The sequence below is a fragment of the Panthera pardus genome, unplaced genomic scaffold (genome assembly GCF_024362965.1).
Source record: "Panthera pardus isolate Hobbes unplaced genomic scaffold, ASM2436296v1 HiC_scaffold_8, whole genome shotgun sequence".
NCBI lineage: Eukaryota > Metazoa > Chordata > Mammalia > Carnivora > Felidae > Panthera > Panthera pardus.
In genome coordinates, this window is record NW_026527013.1 from 95,966,516 (window position 1) to 95,984,305 (window position 17,790).

Below are 17,790 nucleotides of genomic sequence, written 5' to 3' on the forward strand. Positions count from 1 at the left end.
TGTGTTTCTTTATACTTAAGATAATTCATAAAATACATTTTGTGCTTAGGAGTATATCTTCTAAAATAAAATTCAATTTCTGAACAAAATTTGTAAAGATATCTATAACCTCATATACCTTATAGACTTAAGAAACCAATTGTTAGATTTTGTATTTATATGAAATATTAGATCACTACAAATGATTAGACTTTAAAACAGAGATACAAATGAGAATCTTCCATTTTTATAAGTGTTACACTTATCAATGATTTTAAAACAAAATTTACTTGTTGGTAATTAACACATTTATGTAATTTAGAAATAATTGTCAATAAATAGTCATAGAAACCAGCAAATGATTGCAAGAATTTATTTGGGTAAATAATTTGTTTGAAAGATAGTAAGCCATAAATATTTTTTAAATTAACAGAAAAATGTCTTTTCTACACTGGGTTGCATTTTTAATTACTGAATTTGACAACAACCATAGATAGATTTGAAATTCCATCATTTAGATTAATATATCACTTGTATGAGGTAAAGAAAGAAAGAAAGAAAGAGAAAGAAAGAAAAGGAAGGAAGGAAGGAAGGAAGGAAGGAAGGAAAAGAAAGAAAAGAAAGAAAGAAGGAAAAAGAAAGAAATAAAGAAGGAAGGAAAGAAAGAAAGAAAGAAAGAAAGAAGGAAAGAAGGAGAGAAAGAAACTTTATTTGATTATAATTCCTGAGTGTTAGCTCTCTTTATGTCATCTGCTTTCTCTGATATTATTAATTTATCATTGTTCACTCTCTCTAGTTATGGTTCACATAAAATCCAGTTGGTTCAAACTTCAGACCAGGAAGTTTTACAATGGATTGTGTAAAATTAGTAAATACCAGATTGTTTTTGTTTATGGATAACTTCCTCTGTGGGTAATAGGTTATCATAGCAAAATTTGTGCAAAGTTTTTACACTGTGAACCAAATTCTTACCCCTTTGTTTAGGAGTCTTTTATGAATGAATGTGGAGCATTCAAGAATTATGATTTGCATGCCATGTATCTGGTATCTGAAAGTTGTAAATCATCTTACAGGCTTTTAAAAATTAGAAGTAATGTATTTATGTTCAAATATGATGTTGTAGCTTATGCTGAAAGTTTTCTTAGTGTCACACAAGAGATGCATTCTTTGTGAACATTTTATATCAGATATCTGTGAATTTTGTTTTCCCTAAAACAAAAATGAAATTTAAAATTCTGTTCTATAATTTGTACTCTTGTTTAAGGAATGAGTAATTTATATAAAATTAGTAACTTTATAATGTACATCTAATTTTAAATCATCTCTGATTTATATTGGCTATTTGAATTTATAAAATATATTTTCTAGAAACTCAGAAATAATGTTTTGCTATAATCCACTATACAATAATTTTAATTGGAGGTTCATGCAAATGTATATTTTTTGTCTATAAAGATCTATTTATTGTTTTGGTAAAAATTTTTTTTGGTTTAATAACTTTAAGATCAGTTGCCCTCATCTTTAACTTGATTTATATGTGTATGTAAATGTTATCTTTGTTGAGTAATTACTGTGAAAAATTATAATGTTAACAGAAATAGTATAATATAATGCAGTGCATTTTAATGCATTCTTTCTTCCTCAGGCATTTTCAAGAAGTTTTCTTAGGTTTTCCCTTAAAATACTGAAAATTTACTAAATATTCTAGGAAAACTCAATTGTACTACCAACTTTCTTCAATTGTAAAATTCTGCATTTTAAAGGATTTTTTAATTCAGTCTTCCAAATAAATTACTTCTAGTCGATTTGGAAAACACCTGTTTTTTTTCTCTTTTTGTTGTTGCATGTGATGTGATCTAATATATTGGATTTAAGCAGTGAAACTTGCAAATTTTGATATTTGTCGTGAGGGAAAAAATGTATCGGGTAGTAGCTTATAAATTTAAGAAAAAACCCAGACATTATTATTTTTTGGAACTTTCCATTTTTGTGGGTTCTACTGCTCTATAATTATTCCTGTGCAACATGTCAGTACTATGTTCATGTTTGTATAATTGTCATATTTTCTTTTTTTCCCTTCTGATAGGCACTCATATCTTCTCTTTGCTTAGTGTGTGTGTGTGTGTGTGTGTGTGTGTAATATGTGTGTGTGAATACCTGTGTGTTCTTGGCGTATTGTCGTGACATGTTCGAAACGTGTTAAGATCCTTTCATCATCTATATTAGTATCCTGAATAATCAGTAAAATAACTGTAAAAATACTTATAAAAGATGGTGATAATCACATTGAAATATTTACATTTCCTTTTGATTTATAGGGTCCTACAGTTTTCACTGACTTCTAACATCTCTTTTCTAAGGTAATACTTGAATCTCCGCTGCACACATGGCCTAACAATTGTGTTGGCATAACTGCCTTTGGTTGAGCTGAAAGGTGCGTACATGCTTTACATAGACCATGCAGATGAGGCAGTGAGGGTACAACACAGTTGGGGTAAATCATGATAAAGTGGGATCTGGGAGGTAGAAGGAAGGGCAAAGGGAGAAGCTTCTTTTTGGGCACCTGAGAGAAACTTCTGTGAATGGCCTGACCATAGGGGCAAGTGAAGGAAGTATAAGCTGAGGTCCTGGGGCCAAGAGATGTAGCCTCAGGGCTCTGAGTATAGAGTATCCTCGCAATCTAATTCTTTTAGGATGAATGGCATTCTGTGTCTGTCCTGTTATGCACTGAAATCCATCTTATTAAATGAGATTGTGTAATGTATGTGCCCATATTCATGAAACTCTTCTACATTGTCTCATTATGGGTTTTTCCCAAAAATAATATACAACAGCATTCTTTGCAGGGGTCTTTGAATTTCTGTAAGAAAGTATATAATAGCATAGCTCTGTGGATCAAACATTTTACCATAAATTGGAGAGTTCTATTTTTAAACTGTTATAAATTTGTTGTCATTCACATCATAGTGTCCTCAATGCCTAGCACAGTAACTGGCAAGTATTTTATGTCTAGTAAGTACTGGTCAATGAGAAAGTTGGCTTTATATCCTTCATCCCTCTTTTCTGGGACTACTTCTTCCTACTCCCTTCTGGGAGATATAGCATAATAATTTTTTATATAATGTCAGCAAAGTTTAAGGATAGGGATGTCAGGATTTCAGAATCAGTCTCTTCTACCTGTAGTTCCCTTCCTTTTATTCCTCTTCTGTAAATCCTATGATCATTTTAGGGCCCAGCTCTCCAAACTTGGGAGATCCCCTCAGCTGAACGACATCCCTCTCGGCTCTGACTCCTTGAGGCCATCTGCTTTCTACCTCCTTACAAGCTTGATGTTCTGCTTTCTACCACCCTGAGCTCTCCAAGCGAGTTTACCATCCGTGTTCCTCTTGGCAATGATCCAGCACCTGGTTGTGCCATTTGACCATAGTAGGTGATCAATGCAATGCAGCAATTGTTCTTGTCTCTCTCTATGAGTGTTATGGAATCAAGCAGGCACAGACAGACCAGAACAGTGTGGCATAAATAGAATAACATCTGAAAAGTTGAGGACAGTGTTCCACTTTGCTTAAATAGGAAAGAACCAGGTTGTCCTGTTACTTTCTGTGGATTTGTTATGTTTTCTCTTGCGTTGAAGATATTAGTCACTGAAAACATATTTGTCTGAAATAAAATGTGTTCAGATAAATTTCTAAATTTGACTGAAAGACAAATTCTAAAATCTTACCTGCAAAAAATACCGACGTAATTTTCTGCATTTCCTCCCCCTGCAAATTCCAGTTAAACAATTTTTCTTCAAAAAGAGCAAGTACTAAATTATGAGATCAATTAGAAACTACATAGCCCAGAACTGAGAAAGATTGCTAATTTTATTGAACAATGTCTTTAATATCTATGTGAGTGTATGTGAAAGGAAAGAATCCTTGATTTCTAAGTCAAGAGCCTGTGTTTTATTCCTAGTTCTTCCTCACAGCAATGCTCACTGTACCCCCAGTTATAGTCATGTAACCTTTCTGACTGTCAGTGTCTATGCCTATTAAGTGGGTTTGCTAATCATTTAGGAAGATGGTATGAAAACAGTTTGGAGAGAGGCAACAGAGAGTTTTACCTTTGCAAGAGAAGATCTGGAAGAGTAATTGAGGTTGCTGGTCTGTGGGTCAGAAAACCTGAAATTTAACCTGAGTTGGCCATGAACTACCTGTGTGACCTTGGGCAACATACTAAAGCCCCGAGACCTTAAGGTCTTTGTCAATAAAAAAGATGATAAGACTCAACGATTCGTATAGGTGCTGCTGCAGCTTGAAAATGCTATCGTCTGGCACCATCATTCTACATCTGTTCTTATAAATGCCCTAAATAAGAACAGTGCCAGTGGATGGGACTCTGATGTTAGCAACCCAAAGAGGGGTCTGGACTTCAAATGTGAAATATGTTGGGGCTCTCTAACATGAGTCTCTGGATTTTCAAGACAATAGACATGAATACCTCGGGGAAAAAAAATTAGAAAAATTCACTAGGTGGGGCAAGAGGAGCCAGGCTTTTAATTACTGGGCTAAAACTAAATGTGATGGATTAAGTCAATCAACCCTCATTAATAAAATGTGATAAGTAAATTACAGTAGTACTCACAGAGCTGGGATACTAAAGGTTAGAAGTCTTGGCTAATCACAGCAATTCTTTAAAGATACCATGAAGCATAACTTTGGGAGATGTGACATATCTGTAAACCATTGAAAATGTGAGTGGCAGCCAGTGTCCTGTGAGGCAGTGGGAAGTGGTGGTGGGTGGGGGTGGGGGGGTCGGGAGAGTAAAAGGCAGTATGCTGTGAATCTGAAGAGTTCCAGAAATATCAGAAATCCTGAGAACTGCCGATCCAAAACGTGTGCAGAGGAACAGGCTATGGTCCCTGTGTTGTTTTCTACTACGTTGGCTCACGCGCACAGTTGGCTTGAAGGTCTTCCCTAGATGTGCAGGGACATTTATGCAGTTGGAACCAGAAGCCTGGCCACAATGTGACCTTGGAGTAGGTTACTAAACTTTCAGAACCCCAGTTTCCCTCACCCATAAAGTAGGGATACAATTATCTGCTATAATAAACCGGGGTAAGAATTAATTTTCTACTTTGTGCATTTTGCATTTAACAGACCTTTAATAAATATTAGTATGCAACCAATATCCCTTTCATGAAATCACACTTCCTATTCTATCTCTTTTTAAAGACAGCTAACCCTTTGACCAACAAGATTTTCTTTTTTAAACTGGTTTGAAACGTCTACCCATTGCAGGAGGAACAACCCCAGAAATAGTACACACCAAACATCTTAGGCTTTGACAAAACCACAACGGTCTCTGGGTATGTGACGGATGGAGGAGAGAGTGGGTTGTCTCACCTGAGACGTTACCCCAGTACTGCTCAACCTTCTTCATCTATTCCCAGCACCCCCCCCCCCCCCACCGTCTTCCTCACCTTTTCCTTCCATGTGGCTCTCCGTTCTTCATTCCCACTGCTCTGGTGTGACCCATACTTGCTGACATTTGTCTTAAAAGCCATGCATTCTGTTGCTTCCCACTCTTCCACAGTCCCTGGCTCCCACTTTTTTCCCTTTAAGAGCTGTTTGTCATCCTCTCAATCTCTTCTCTGTCAACCTTGCCTTCTGAGCTTAGCAGAAGTTTATTTGTCCTTAGACAACCTTGTATTTCCTATCCCATACTCTCTCCCTAGAAGCATGCAAGGGGAGATACCTCACTTCCCCTATCCTACCCTCTTTTTTCTTTTTTCTTTTTTTTCAACTTCCCAGGTCTATGTCCACAGTTCAAATCACTGCTCACTAGTGTCAGACACTCCATTGTTATCCCATTTCTCTCAGAATAAAATTGCAGTCTTGCCCTGCACCACTTCTGCTCTGATTCTTCTCATCACTCTGCCCCTTGCTTCCTCTGCGGCAGCCATACTAGCTTCTTTAGTGTTTCTCAGACCTACCAAGCACATTCATGCCTCTGAGGTTTGCATTTGCTGGAGTTTTTGTTGTTGTTGTTGTTGTTGTTGTTGTTTTTTGCTGAAATGCTCTTCACCCACACATAAGCATGGCTGTCTTCCTTACTTCCTTCAGGTCTCACTCAGAAGTCATCAGAGGGACGTTCTTTGACCACCCTACATGAACTGCATCTACTCCCATCTATCTTATTTCACTTTGTTTCTTTTCCTTAGCACTTATCATACTCTAACACATTATAGGCTTATTTGTTTATTTGTTTAGTGTCAGTCTCCCCCCACCTCCAGTATATAATCTACAGAAGAGCTCAAAATTTGTTTTATGTTCTCTTGTATCACTAAAATAATTCCTTGGCACATAGTGGGCAATAAATATTTGTCAAATGAATGAATAAATGATCTCTCCTCTTACCCAACCTCACAACTAGCCCATTGTTGGCTAGCCGACAGCTTATTAATGAAAATAACTCTCTATAATACATAACTTTAGGGAAATCCTTCTGAATTTATGTATTTTACATGCAACCAATATTCTGCTAGGTGCTTCAGCTGAAATTGTTCACAAAAATGTTACTTAAGGATAATTTGATTCAACACACCACAGATTAAGTGTTATCTAAAATTATTGCCACTATAAAGTCAGTATATTCAGTTAATTGAAATTATACTGGAATGTGTGTCTTACACTGGAATGTGTATATAACAAACGTGAATTTTGTTTAAAATACTTGTCTCTCCTCATATAAAGAGTAGGAAGAAGTTTGGAAGCCAGAGGTGAGCAGATTCAGGTCTCAATCCATCATGATTTTTTCCTACCATATTACAAATCTAGAGTCTTGCAAGCCTGGTAAGAGCCAATGAGGTGTAGCTCAGTGCTTAAGAATCGCATCACAGGAGCCAGGCTTTGGTGATTCAAATCCAGGTCCTGCCACTGAGCTGTTTGTGTCCTCTGGTAAGTTACTTAACTTCTCTGAAACTTGGTTTCTTTATCTGGGTTAAGACTCCCTGCCTCTATGGTTGTCCTGAGGATTTAATGAGTTAATCCATGTAAAGCACTTAACAGGATTGGCACACAGAAAGTACATAGTTAGTTATGATTATTACTAATATTCCTCCTGATAAAACAGCTGTCACTTCTTAGGAGTTTTACTGTCCTTTTTCCTGGGCACCTGGCCCAGGATTTACTGCACAGTACTCTGTGTTCAATCGGTACAGCCACCACACCCTTGGATCCCTTGCTACTAGTGATATATGCAGTCTTCTCCCTTCTTACTTTCCCCCTCCCTTGCTCCCTTGCTCCCTCCTTCTTTCCTTTCTTCTCTCCTTTCTTCCTCCTTTCCCCTTCCCTCCCTCCCTCTCTCCTTCCTTCCTTCCCTCCCTCCCTCCTTCCTTCTTTCCTTCCTTTCTTCCTTCCTTCCTTCCCTCCTCCTCTTCCCTCCCTTTCTTCTCATAAATCTTGCCTTTTCTTACTTTCTCCTACACTTCCTCTCTCATACATTGCAGTCTGTTCTGCATTAGCTGTCAGTCCTCTCCTCCATTCTTCTGTTGTTTCTGCTCTCATTCACAGGAGGGAAAAGACCTGTCATGTCACCAGGAAGAATCCCCAGAAGCAAATCTTTCAGGCTCTCACTTCCTGGGTAGAATTTTGTTCTTTCAAGCAGCTTCTGCTTTAGACATCTGAGGCCCTTTATCAAAGACTGTTTGCTGCTCAAGTTGATCAGAAATGCCATCTCAGCACTTTTAACCCATGTGTGGGTTATACCAGCAGCATCCAGTGCTTTTGAAAACACTGACTTGTCTTATCAACAATCATGGGCTAACCATAAAATCGACCATAACCAATTGTATTGCTTGCTGCTCCTAGGGGGCATGGATGAAATAATGTGGTTACTTTGATGCCTAATAAAATTCAATTCCAGTGATGGTGAGAATGTAGGAAGGAATGAAAGACATGTTCAGTGCAAATGTGTATTTTTTCCTCTTTGTCCTATTAGATTAGGAACTCCTTGAGCAAAGGGACCATGTCCGCTACCTTCATTTTTAATGTTTGGGATGAGTGCTCAGCTTAGTGCCTTCCTCACAATACATGCTCAATAATGAAACACTCCCTGCTTCCTGAATTTTTGCTTTTCAAGTACTAGACAAATGTGGTAAAAAATTCTGAGTACACAAAGGCTGAAAGAATAAACCCATGAGTGAGTGCAGTGCTTTATGTTGTTGTCATTCATGCAGCTTTGTGAAACATAAAATTGTAAGACTAAATTGTCAGGCCAGTAAAAAAAAAAAATTATCTCAAATCTCAATGATCCTGTAAACTTTTACAACATATCTCTGTGGCAATAATTACAGTAGACCCCCCCTTTCGTGGTTTCACGTTCCACAGTTTCAGTTACCTGTGGTCAAGCTTTGTCAGAAAGCAGATAATCCCCCTCTGACCTATCGTCAGAAGGCCAGTAGTAGCCTAACGCTATGTCACAATGCATATGTCATTCACCTCACTTCGCCTCCTCATGCAGGCATTTTATCATCGCACATCATTACAAAAAGAAAGGTGAGTACAATACAATAACATATTTTGAGAGAGAGAGAAAGCGAGAGAGATCACATTCACATAGCTTTATTATTATTGTTCTATTTTGGTAAGTTATTATTGTTAGTCTCTTACTGTGCCTACTTTATAAATTAAACTTTATCATTGGTATGCATGCATAAGAAAAACCAGTATAATGGGGCTTGGTTATATCTGCAGTTTCAGACATCCACTGGGCGTCTTGGAACATATCCCTGGTGGGTAAGTTGGGGCAGGAGAGGATTACTATACTGTAAATTATAGTGATATAGAGATATATCTTAATTCTCTCTCTTAATTGTTAAACTCTTCGGTGAACTAGTTTCTACTGTTGTGCTATACACATCATATGCTTTCAATACCTGTTTGCTGAATAAATTAATGAATGATTAAATGGATGATGTTAGACTTCCACTCATTCAGAATATTCAAAGAGGTTTTCCGTAATTCAATTAAGTAAAAAAGTTACTATCTATATGATATGTATGGATTGACATTAAAATATAAAATTACAGGAGCACCTGGGTGGCTCAGTTGGTTAAGTGTCTGACTCTTGATGTCAGCTCAGGTCATGATCTCACAGTTGTGAGATGGACCCCCATGTTGGGCTCTGTGTTGACAGTGTGGAGCCTGCTTGGGATTCTCTCTCTCTCCCTCTCTCTCTGCCCCTCCTCTGCTTGCTCTCTCTCTCTCTCTCTCAAAAGAAATAAATATACACATACATACATACATTTGCATGAGTCAAAATTATACCAAATATAATGTTATTTCTTATGATTCAAAAGGCACTTCAAGATCTTTAACTTTCAAGATTAAGAGAAGCCAACTGGTCTCCTAAAAAAGTATATTCATCTCTTGTTTTGGTCTATCAATAGTTTACTATGACTTTTAAATAAATCTGTTTTGTCAAGTTGTATGGATTCTGAATAAAAAGAAGTTTTATATTCTCATTGGAAAGAGTTTAGAAGGCTAAAGTACCTTGAGAAAGACAATATAACATTGAACCAAAGTGATGAAAATGATTGTATTTAATTTTTTTAATACATTTGTATCTCGACATATTACATTTCTAGACCAAAATGGTTTGTACATCTCTGTTGCTTGAGCAGGAGGAAATCATTACAATGAAAAGAATTATTGAAAATGGTCCATGTTGTGTAATTCCCAGGATAAATGGGCTGAGTAGCAAATATTTCTGTTGTGAACTGTTTTATACCAAAATGTGCATTATTAAACCCATTTGTTGAGCACATTGAAAGATCGAATATCTTCCTAACTCGACACTGGAAAATGTTTATTTGCCATTCCTCTCCTTCCTCTGCTCTGATCTTGTTAGATATTGTCTCTGGGTTTTCTGGAATCCATCCATATTTAGAGGGGAAAAAAATCATAGATGTAGAAACCAGAAAAACAGAATTTACAATTTATAAACACATATTTTTAACAAGATCATAAGAAATTTAAAATAGCTTACATAATAGAAACAGCATGTAGGAAAATATATAGAACGATGTGGTGGGTGACTATTTTTTATACCATCATAAGGATCCTATACATTTGAAGAACACAAAAACAGTAGTCATCAGGCTATAAGAACTTGAATGTAGCAGAAGTATGATAGTGATCAGGATGGTTTTGGGGTGATGTTATGCCCCTTTGATTTTATAAATAGGTTACTTTATGCATGCTGTGTACTTAAGTTATATACATTTAATTGTTGCCCTTTAAAACACCGTGTGTGCAATCAAGTTGTTTTTATTTCACTTAGAGTAATCATATGTGGGCCTGGTTCCATCTTACAATTACTTCCAAAAAAAGAAAAAAAAAAAAAGCTCTGTTGTTGAAAAATCAATACAGCACCGAAGACTAGAGTCAAAGGTAATAGCAACAGCTGGAATGGAAGAGGCAGTAAGCAGTTTTCCTCTTTGACGATCCTTTTCTTCTCCAGTTAATGCCATTTACCTAGAGTCAAACTGGAAGTAAAACATGCAGGTATAGATTTATCTATTTATCCATTCATTCAATAAATATCTATTGAGTGCCTACCACGTGCCAGCTTAGTACTCAGCATGGGGACATGTTATAAAAAGTTTTATTTATTTTTTTATTTTTAAATTTTATTTAAATTCAAGTTAGTTAACATATAGTGTAATAATGATTTCAAGTAAAACGTTTTTTTGGCTTTTATTTTTTTTAAGTTTACTTATTTTGAGAGAGAGAAAGCACAAGCAGCAGAGGGGCACAGAGGAGCAAAGACAGAATCCCAAGCAAGCTCTGCACCATCAGGACAGAGCCCGATGTGGGGCTCAAACCCATGAACCATGAGATCACCACCTGAGCCGAGATGAAGAGTTGGACAGTTAATGACTGCGCCACCCAGGAACCCCTCAGGTAAAAAGTTGTAATATGATGTTGGGCTTCTGGAGAGACCTTGAGGTGAGAATTGGAAGTCAGATAAATGGTGTTAAAAGTGCCTTTGAAGCAGATGTAAATTGAAGGAAGTTAAATGAAGAGACAGGTGTATTTTGAGATGTGGAGGGGATATGAGACCTGTTACATTCAATTGCTTCAGGAAGTCTCTGCTATGAATGACACAGGAAGGTTATATGAGATTTTGAGGTACATGGGAGAGAATTATGTGTGCAGAGCCGTGGAGGAGAATATTCTCGGCACTGAATCAGGGATTGTTGTTGGCATTGTGGCACAGTGGTAGGGAGCATGTGTGTGTTACAGTGAGTCAGAGTCATCCCAGCTTTTCTCCAGCATTGCTCTTGGGCATGCACAGAACACTGGACCGCATGTATGACATAGGTTTGCCCACTGACATGGTGGGTCACAAGAATATGACAGGGACCTCAGTGGGGAGGGCAATAATAGGCTGGCAAGAGTGTTTATGGATGGATTAAACTATGAAGGATTGAGTGTTTATTAAACTCAGTGAGCAGAAAGCAGGGAGAAGGTTGGGAAGGGGAGGAGTGCAGTAGCACATATGGGGGTTGTGCATCAAAAACAAATAGTGCCTATAATGGTTAAATTCAGGGATGATCTTGCTGATGCATGGCTGAAGTAGGGTGGAGTTGGAGGATTGCAGGGAACAAGATCATGAGCCTCTACAGTTGAGGTAACTGATGGGTCCCCCAGCATGAATTTTGAAGTTGTCAGAAAGTGGTGATGAGGAATGAGGATGTGGAGGAAGATCATAAACCAGGTGCTATATTCATTTAGAAAGATGGAAATGGATCTCATGTGAGTTCAGTAAACAACAGCTGTGGTGCCTTTAAGATGGTGGAACAGAGAAGTGGTGTCAATTTTAAATGAGGAGAAAAAAGAAGTGGACAGTTGAGCAGCCCAAAAATTTAAAGTCTGGCCCTGTAAATTACTGGAAGAAAAATCCCAAGAGGGCCAGAATTTATTTTGGAGACATCCATATAGTATATGCAATCAGCCACATTTTTTCCTAGGTTCATTCAAATACGTGTTATTTTGTTGTTGTTGATTTGATTATTCATCATTACGGATACTGTCTTGGGTAAGAAAAAGATGTTATTTTATATTCTGTCTTGATTCCTTTCTAACACTTCTTTTATAGTATTTTTTCATGGTTTCTCAGCTTTAAAAATGTCAAATACTGGGAGGATACGCTTTCCCAAATATCAGATACTCGAGGCTTTTACATATATCAAGAATAAGATCCAGTTGGCAGAACCAACTAAACTAGAGACTATGTTATTTTTCAGAGTAATCCCCTGTATCTGAAAGGAAAACACTGTAGTAATCCTTTTTTTCTTTCTAAATACCATAATTTAGTTAATCCTACTTATATAAGCATAGTCTTGGGCTGGTTTTCAAAACCACCATTATATTAAGTATGTAAAATACAACTGATGTGATCGTCGAAATGTGTACTTTTTGCATTAGAATAGAGAACACCAATTTTTATGAGTTTCCTGACACACAAATAAGTGTTCTGATAACTTTACAGACATATTAGTATATTCATAGATATTCTGATTATTGCAAAGCCATGTATTTTGCATGGGTAGCTACCTAATTTGTTCACAAAGCTTAGCAAATGCTATTTAAATCATAATATAATAAACCTCTTCCAAGGAAGTTATTTAGTAGGGGCAGCAGATCCTGTCAGTAAAGGTTGACATTGGCAAACACCTGTCCTGTAGAGTTAAGTGCCCAGAGGCAGGTGTTCTTACATTTATTATGCTTCTATTGTGCTTTTCATCAGTACTATAACACCTAACTGAAAATGTTGATAATTTGAAAGATTTCTTAGTGCTTTATCAGTAAGAGCACACACACCCCATTCATTCATTGAGATGAATTTATTACTTTTCAGTCATTATTTAAGTAAACCAAGTCCATGAAATTCCAAAGTAAGATATTACCACTTTCCCACTTTCCTGCCTGCAGTGTTAATTCTCCTTTGGAAGACAGTCATCTTGCCTGCTGGATCCTTCTCTTAGTCTGACTCTGTTTGATATGAGATCAAAGGGCTTTCATTTTCTGTATCAATTAGGCTGGCTGTCTTGTCTCAATGAGATTAAGTAGCCTCTGGAGAGTAGTGACACCAGAACAGCCATAGATGAGCTGATGGTTAGTATACAATATGGCTGTCTTAATTCTTTCTAAATGATAGTTTGTCTAGTCTGATGTCTCTCTTTTATGGTCGTGTCTGAAGCTCATTTGTTCAGGGCAACCGTGCAGCACACACCAGACCTGATAATCAGTAGTTTGAGTTTCTAAAATGGCTGGAGAGACACATCAATTCTCTCCCAGGCTTATGATGTTTCCCATACTAAGGCAAAGTCCAGGTTTGGTTGTTGTGCCTTTTTATATTTTTTATTTTTGGTAGGATACCAAGTACTAGAATATTTTACTCCAAATAAAATGTAAATCTTACACCCAAAATTTGCCTTGAAGTTGCTTAAAGGAAGCATTATCAAAAGCATTTGTGGAACCCCAAGCAAAGCTATGTAAGCCCAGTATTAGTCCTGCTCTATGTAGATTCTTCTGTATCTAGAAGCTTGTGATCTGAATTTCCCATAGTCATTTTTGACTACCTTTCTTGAGATAAGACTTTAACGAACTCACTGGAGAAACTGAAGCAATGTGTTTAAACGTGTTTATTAAGACAATGGTGTTTATTAACAACAAGACACTGGTGTTTATTAACAACATCCTCTCTCAGTATATTCACGCTCTTTTCACCTTCAGAGATTTCCTCACCAGCTGCCTTGTCAAAAAAAAAAAAAAGATCGTCAGGGATAAACTCACTGATGTGGCCTTCCTCACCATCTTCAGACTTCTCTCGGCTTCAACATGTGCTTCCTTCTTCCTTATTATCCCAGAAGAAAATATTCCGCCACTTTCCAAGCCTTGGCTTTCACCCTGAGCCCCCAGAATCTGGCTTCCTCAGTTATCTCCCCTCCTCTCATGTACCCTTTCTCTTCTGGGTACACACATGTGCTCGAGACTCCACCAGACGTTAAAGAAATAAAAAACAGTGACAAAAACAACCACTCTTTCTTTAGCTCAACTTCCTTTTTTTCTGGGCTAATGCCTTACATTTCACCTTTTCATCATCAAATTCTCAAGAAAGAAGGCTACATGACTTCTATTCATTAGGTCCTATTCTCTTTTCTTTTCTTTTTCTTTTCTTTTCTTTTTTCTTTTTTTGAATAATAAACACCTCTTTTACATGACCGAAGACAGGAGGGAGGAAGATTTATTTGCCTTTTCAGGCTTTGGTTTTCCTCAGATAAAACTCTAGCTCCTTGGGCACTTAGCCATCTACTCAGCCACACCGGCCTGGGCTTGAAGTGATGCACACAAGAAGCTTGGCCTCCTGGAACTGCTCCTCCGGAAGACAAAAGTATGGAATGCTTCATGAATTTGTGGGTCATACTTGCGCTGGGGCCATGCTAATCTTCTCTGTTAATCATTCCAATTTTAGTATAGGTGCTGCCAAAGGGAGCATGGTCCTATTCTCTTTTTAATTCACTGCCATCGGATTTCTGCCCCCACCCTACTGCTGTCACCAAGGTGGGTAAGAACATTGAGTTACCACTCCATGGACACTATCCTACTAGCCTCTCTTCTCCATTTGCCACTAACTGTTACTATCTCCAGACGGAAAGTCTTCTTCTCTTCTGAGTTCTGCCTCACTTCCTCTCCTGGTCATCCTCATGTATCCTTCTAAGTGTTTTGCCTCTTCCCTTATTTTTTTGTCCCTCGGTCCAGCCCTTAGAAGTTGGGGTTCCCTAGGGTTTCTTTCTCACTTGTTTCTTCTCCTTCCGCTAGTCCCCTTCACCCTTAGGCAATCTCATGCTTTGGCTTGATTTCTCCTCCATCAGTAGATCTGTATCTCCAACTACTCAAAGGAATTCCCTTTGAAGCACCTAAAAATTCAACATCTGGTGAAGAATTGAAATGACACTATCCCTACAATTTGTTCACAGAAATTTCTTCTCCCTTTCTCCCTAGCTCAGCCAAAAAAAACCCTGTCATTCTCCCAGAGTGAACTGTGACCTTCCTCTAAATTCCTTACTTCCTTTCAGTTCTACCTCTTAAGAAACCTTCTCCTGCCCCTTCATTTTTCATTCCACTGCTTCAGTCTAGATCAGAGCTCATCACCTCACACCTGGAAGGTCACATCCAGGTGACCTTAGTCATATTTATACAGCTTTTCCTTAGTCATATTTATACAACTAGATCTGATCACGTCACTACCAGGATCAAAAACTTTCTTCAATTTCCATCTGCCTACAGGATATACTTTAGCCCAACCTCCTTTGTGCAGCATAAGATTCCCTTCAGAATATAGCCAAGTCTGATTTTCTAATTACTCTCTGGTCTTCCACTGCCATATGCCTTTACACACTCCAGAATGTTCCTCATTTGTGCCTTCATACTTAAGATCAAAGTGCTCCTTTTCCCTAGAATGCCCATGTTTCTTCTCTCCTCTTCTGTCTGGCAAATCTCGATTCTACTTTTATGTGGAGTTGCAGTGTCACCTCCTTTCTATTACACTCATCTTTGCTGACCGCAGCCTCCACCCCATTCCCACTGCTGTCACAAAACTAATTCTTATGTTGGGGTTCCATAGCATTTTATGTCTGCTTCCACTTAAAGTCCTTCCCTCATTGTCTTATAGCTATTTTTCTGTTACTCTCTCTCCCCTACTAGGCTACTAGCTCTTCTAAAGCCATGTTCACCTTTCCTGCTATGCCAAAGATGCTCACCTTGTCCTCAAGATGAAACAGAAAGCCTTAGCTGAGTGCCTCAGGCAGCATTAGTGGTCCTCTGTCCTGCCACAATTTTCTATTCATGTACTCTATTACAGCACTATTATATTGAAATTGTATGTGTACTTTCCATTTCTTCCATTAGACTGAGAGTATGTCAAAGCAAGGACCTCATCTTATTCATCATTGCCATCCAAATGGTTAGCATAGTGCCCAGAACACAATAGGTACCAAATAAATGTTTGTTAAATCATCTGTCATGCCCCTAAGTCTTTATTAGTCTTTTGTTTTGAATAGCTATATAAGATACATTTTTAAATGCCTATTAATATACTATGAATATTCACCTATAATGACTACCACCTGCAGAGATCATTGAAAAATCTCAGTTGCTAGAGACAGATCACACTAAGTTAGTAGAAAACAATCTTGATTTGTGGGAAGCTGAGCCTCAGAGAGTGCTGAATTAAAAGGGAAAGAGTGAGCCATGTCATGCCAATGGCATTGGAATGCCAATAACAATGCTTACTCATGGCATTGGCATGCCAATAAATATGTAACATCCCACAGCCTGGAGTTATTATTTTTATAATAATTTATTAGCCTCATCAATTAGAAAAGAGAAAGTCAAATAGAAGGTAACTGAAGTTACTTAACAAATTTATGCTAAAAACCAACTTAAAAGCTACACTAAAAATTCCCTTAGTCCCCAGAACCATAGTGTTTCTGTAGAGGGTCTTCCTATTAGAGTTTCCCCATAATTGTCAAGTTATAGGACAAAAGAAAGCATCTTATTTTTAATCAGCTGAGGTTGGTGTGAGGGTGAACTGGAGAAACATGGGGGAGGCAAGGATCAAGGAAAACCAGCTCTTCTCTCTTCCCCTACATTGCCTACCCTTGTGGATTTGCACAGATAATGTCTATTCATTGTTTAACAATCAGTCAACATGGTTAAGCTCCTGGGCTGTAAATTGGAACAGAAATCTGAGGTGAGTCTGGCTTCAGAGCTCTTACTTTCTATGCCCTAACAAACTGAGTTATTTTGTGAATGCTCTAGTACCTAGTTAGGTGATTTAAATCATTAGTAATATAAATTGGTAGTTATGTTAATAAGATAACTCCACATTTTCTTTTAGCAAAATAGGGCTGTTTCAGCCAACCCAATATATTTTTTCCCTTTCCTTTCCCCATTCCTCCCTGCTTGAATCAGGTTGTGATATGTTATAGGTATTTCCCAATAAATTACCAACCCCTATACAAACATTTTTTACTTAGCCCATATCCTGCTTCCTACACTCTTTTAAGTTTTATTTATGAATCACTCAAAATTTTACTCATTCCAGAAACTACACATTTACTTGTTAGTATATAACAGCCATTCTTCCTCCTTTATTTGCAATATTTTTAACATCCATTCTAAATGAACTCACCATTGCTTATCCTGGTTTGCATAATTATAGCTGGCTCTTATGTGTAATTATCAAAACTCTTTTATTCTTTCTTTTTCCCTTCCTCATCCTTTTTGCTTTTTGTAGAGGGTGAGGAGTTGGGGAGAGTTAGTTCTCTCACAGGAAGAAGGCACCTGGCCGTGAGGGCACTTCACAGCTCATTAATTATCTATTGGGCATTGGCTCATTTAAAAAGTATGAGGCAGGTTGGGATTTGAGATTGGAGGAACCAGGGTGGAAAGCAATTTGTGTTAGAAAAAAATCAAGATGAAGAACCCTAGGCTCAGAGATGTCCCAGGCTTGCAAGAGGATTTTGGATGGGGAGTTTTTAGCAGCTTTTGAAAGATGAAGAAAGAATTCCTAGTATGCTAGAAATAGGAAGCAATGCTTCACGTTTAAGAAGAATTAATTCCACTTCACCCAATGAGATGAAAATTGGGAATTTACATAAAGAGGTAGTTTAGACTAAAATTATAAGAAGCTTCTTGGGAATGAAAACATGATTATGAAGGGCAGATGGAATGCTGTCCTTTCCAATCTATAAAA

General features: G+C 37.6%; 1 long non-coding RNA gene and 1 other non-coding gene across 8 annotated transcripts in view; one reads left to right on the forward strand and one right to left on the reverse strand.

Annotated features, from left to right (window-relative positions):
• LOC109263690 (uncharacterized) overlaps positions 1-17,790 on the forward strand; it is a 74,730-nt gene that overhangs the window by 1,738 nt on the left and 55,202 nt on the right. For 6 of the 7 annotated variants that reach the window (XR_008420404.1, XR_002078335.2, XR_008420405.1 and 3 more), the window contains exons 2-3: positions 2,340-2,413; positions 10,736-10,928. This is a non-coding gene — a long non-coding RNA (uncharacterized LOC109263690). Of the gene's footprint in view, positions 1-2,339; positions 2,414-10,735; positions 10,929-14,505; positions 15,717-17,790 lie in introns of those variants that run through there. The other variant, XR_008420408.1, reaches the window with a different exon arrangement.
• On the reverse strand, positions 14,421-14,529 carry LOC128775730 (U6 spliceosomal RNA). Its single transcript, XR_008420710.1, has one exon. It is a non-coding gene; the product is annotated as a U6 spliceosomal RNA (small nuclear RNA).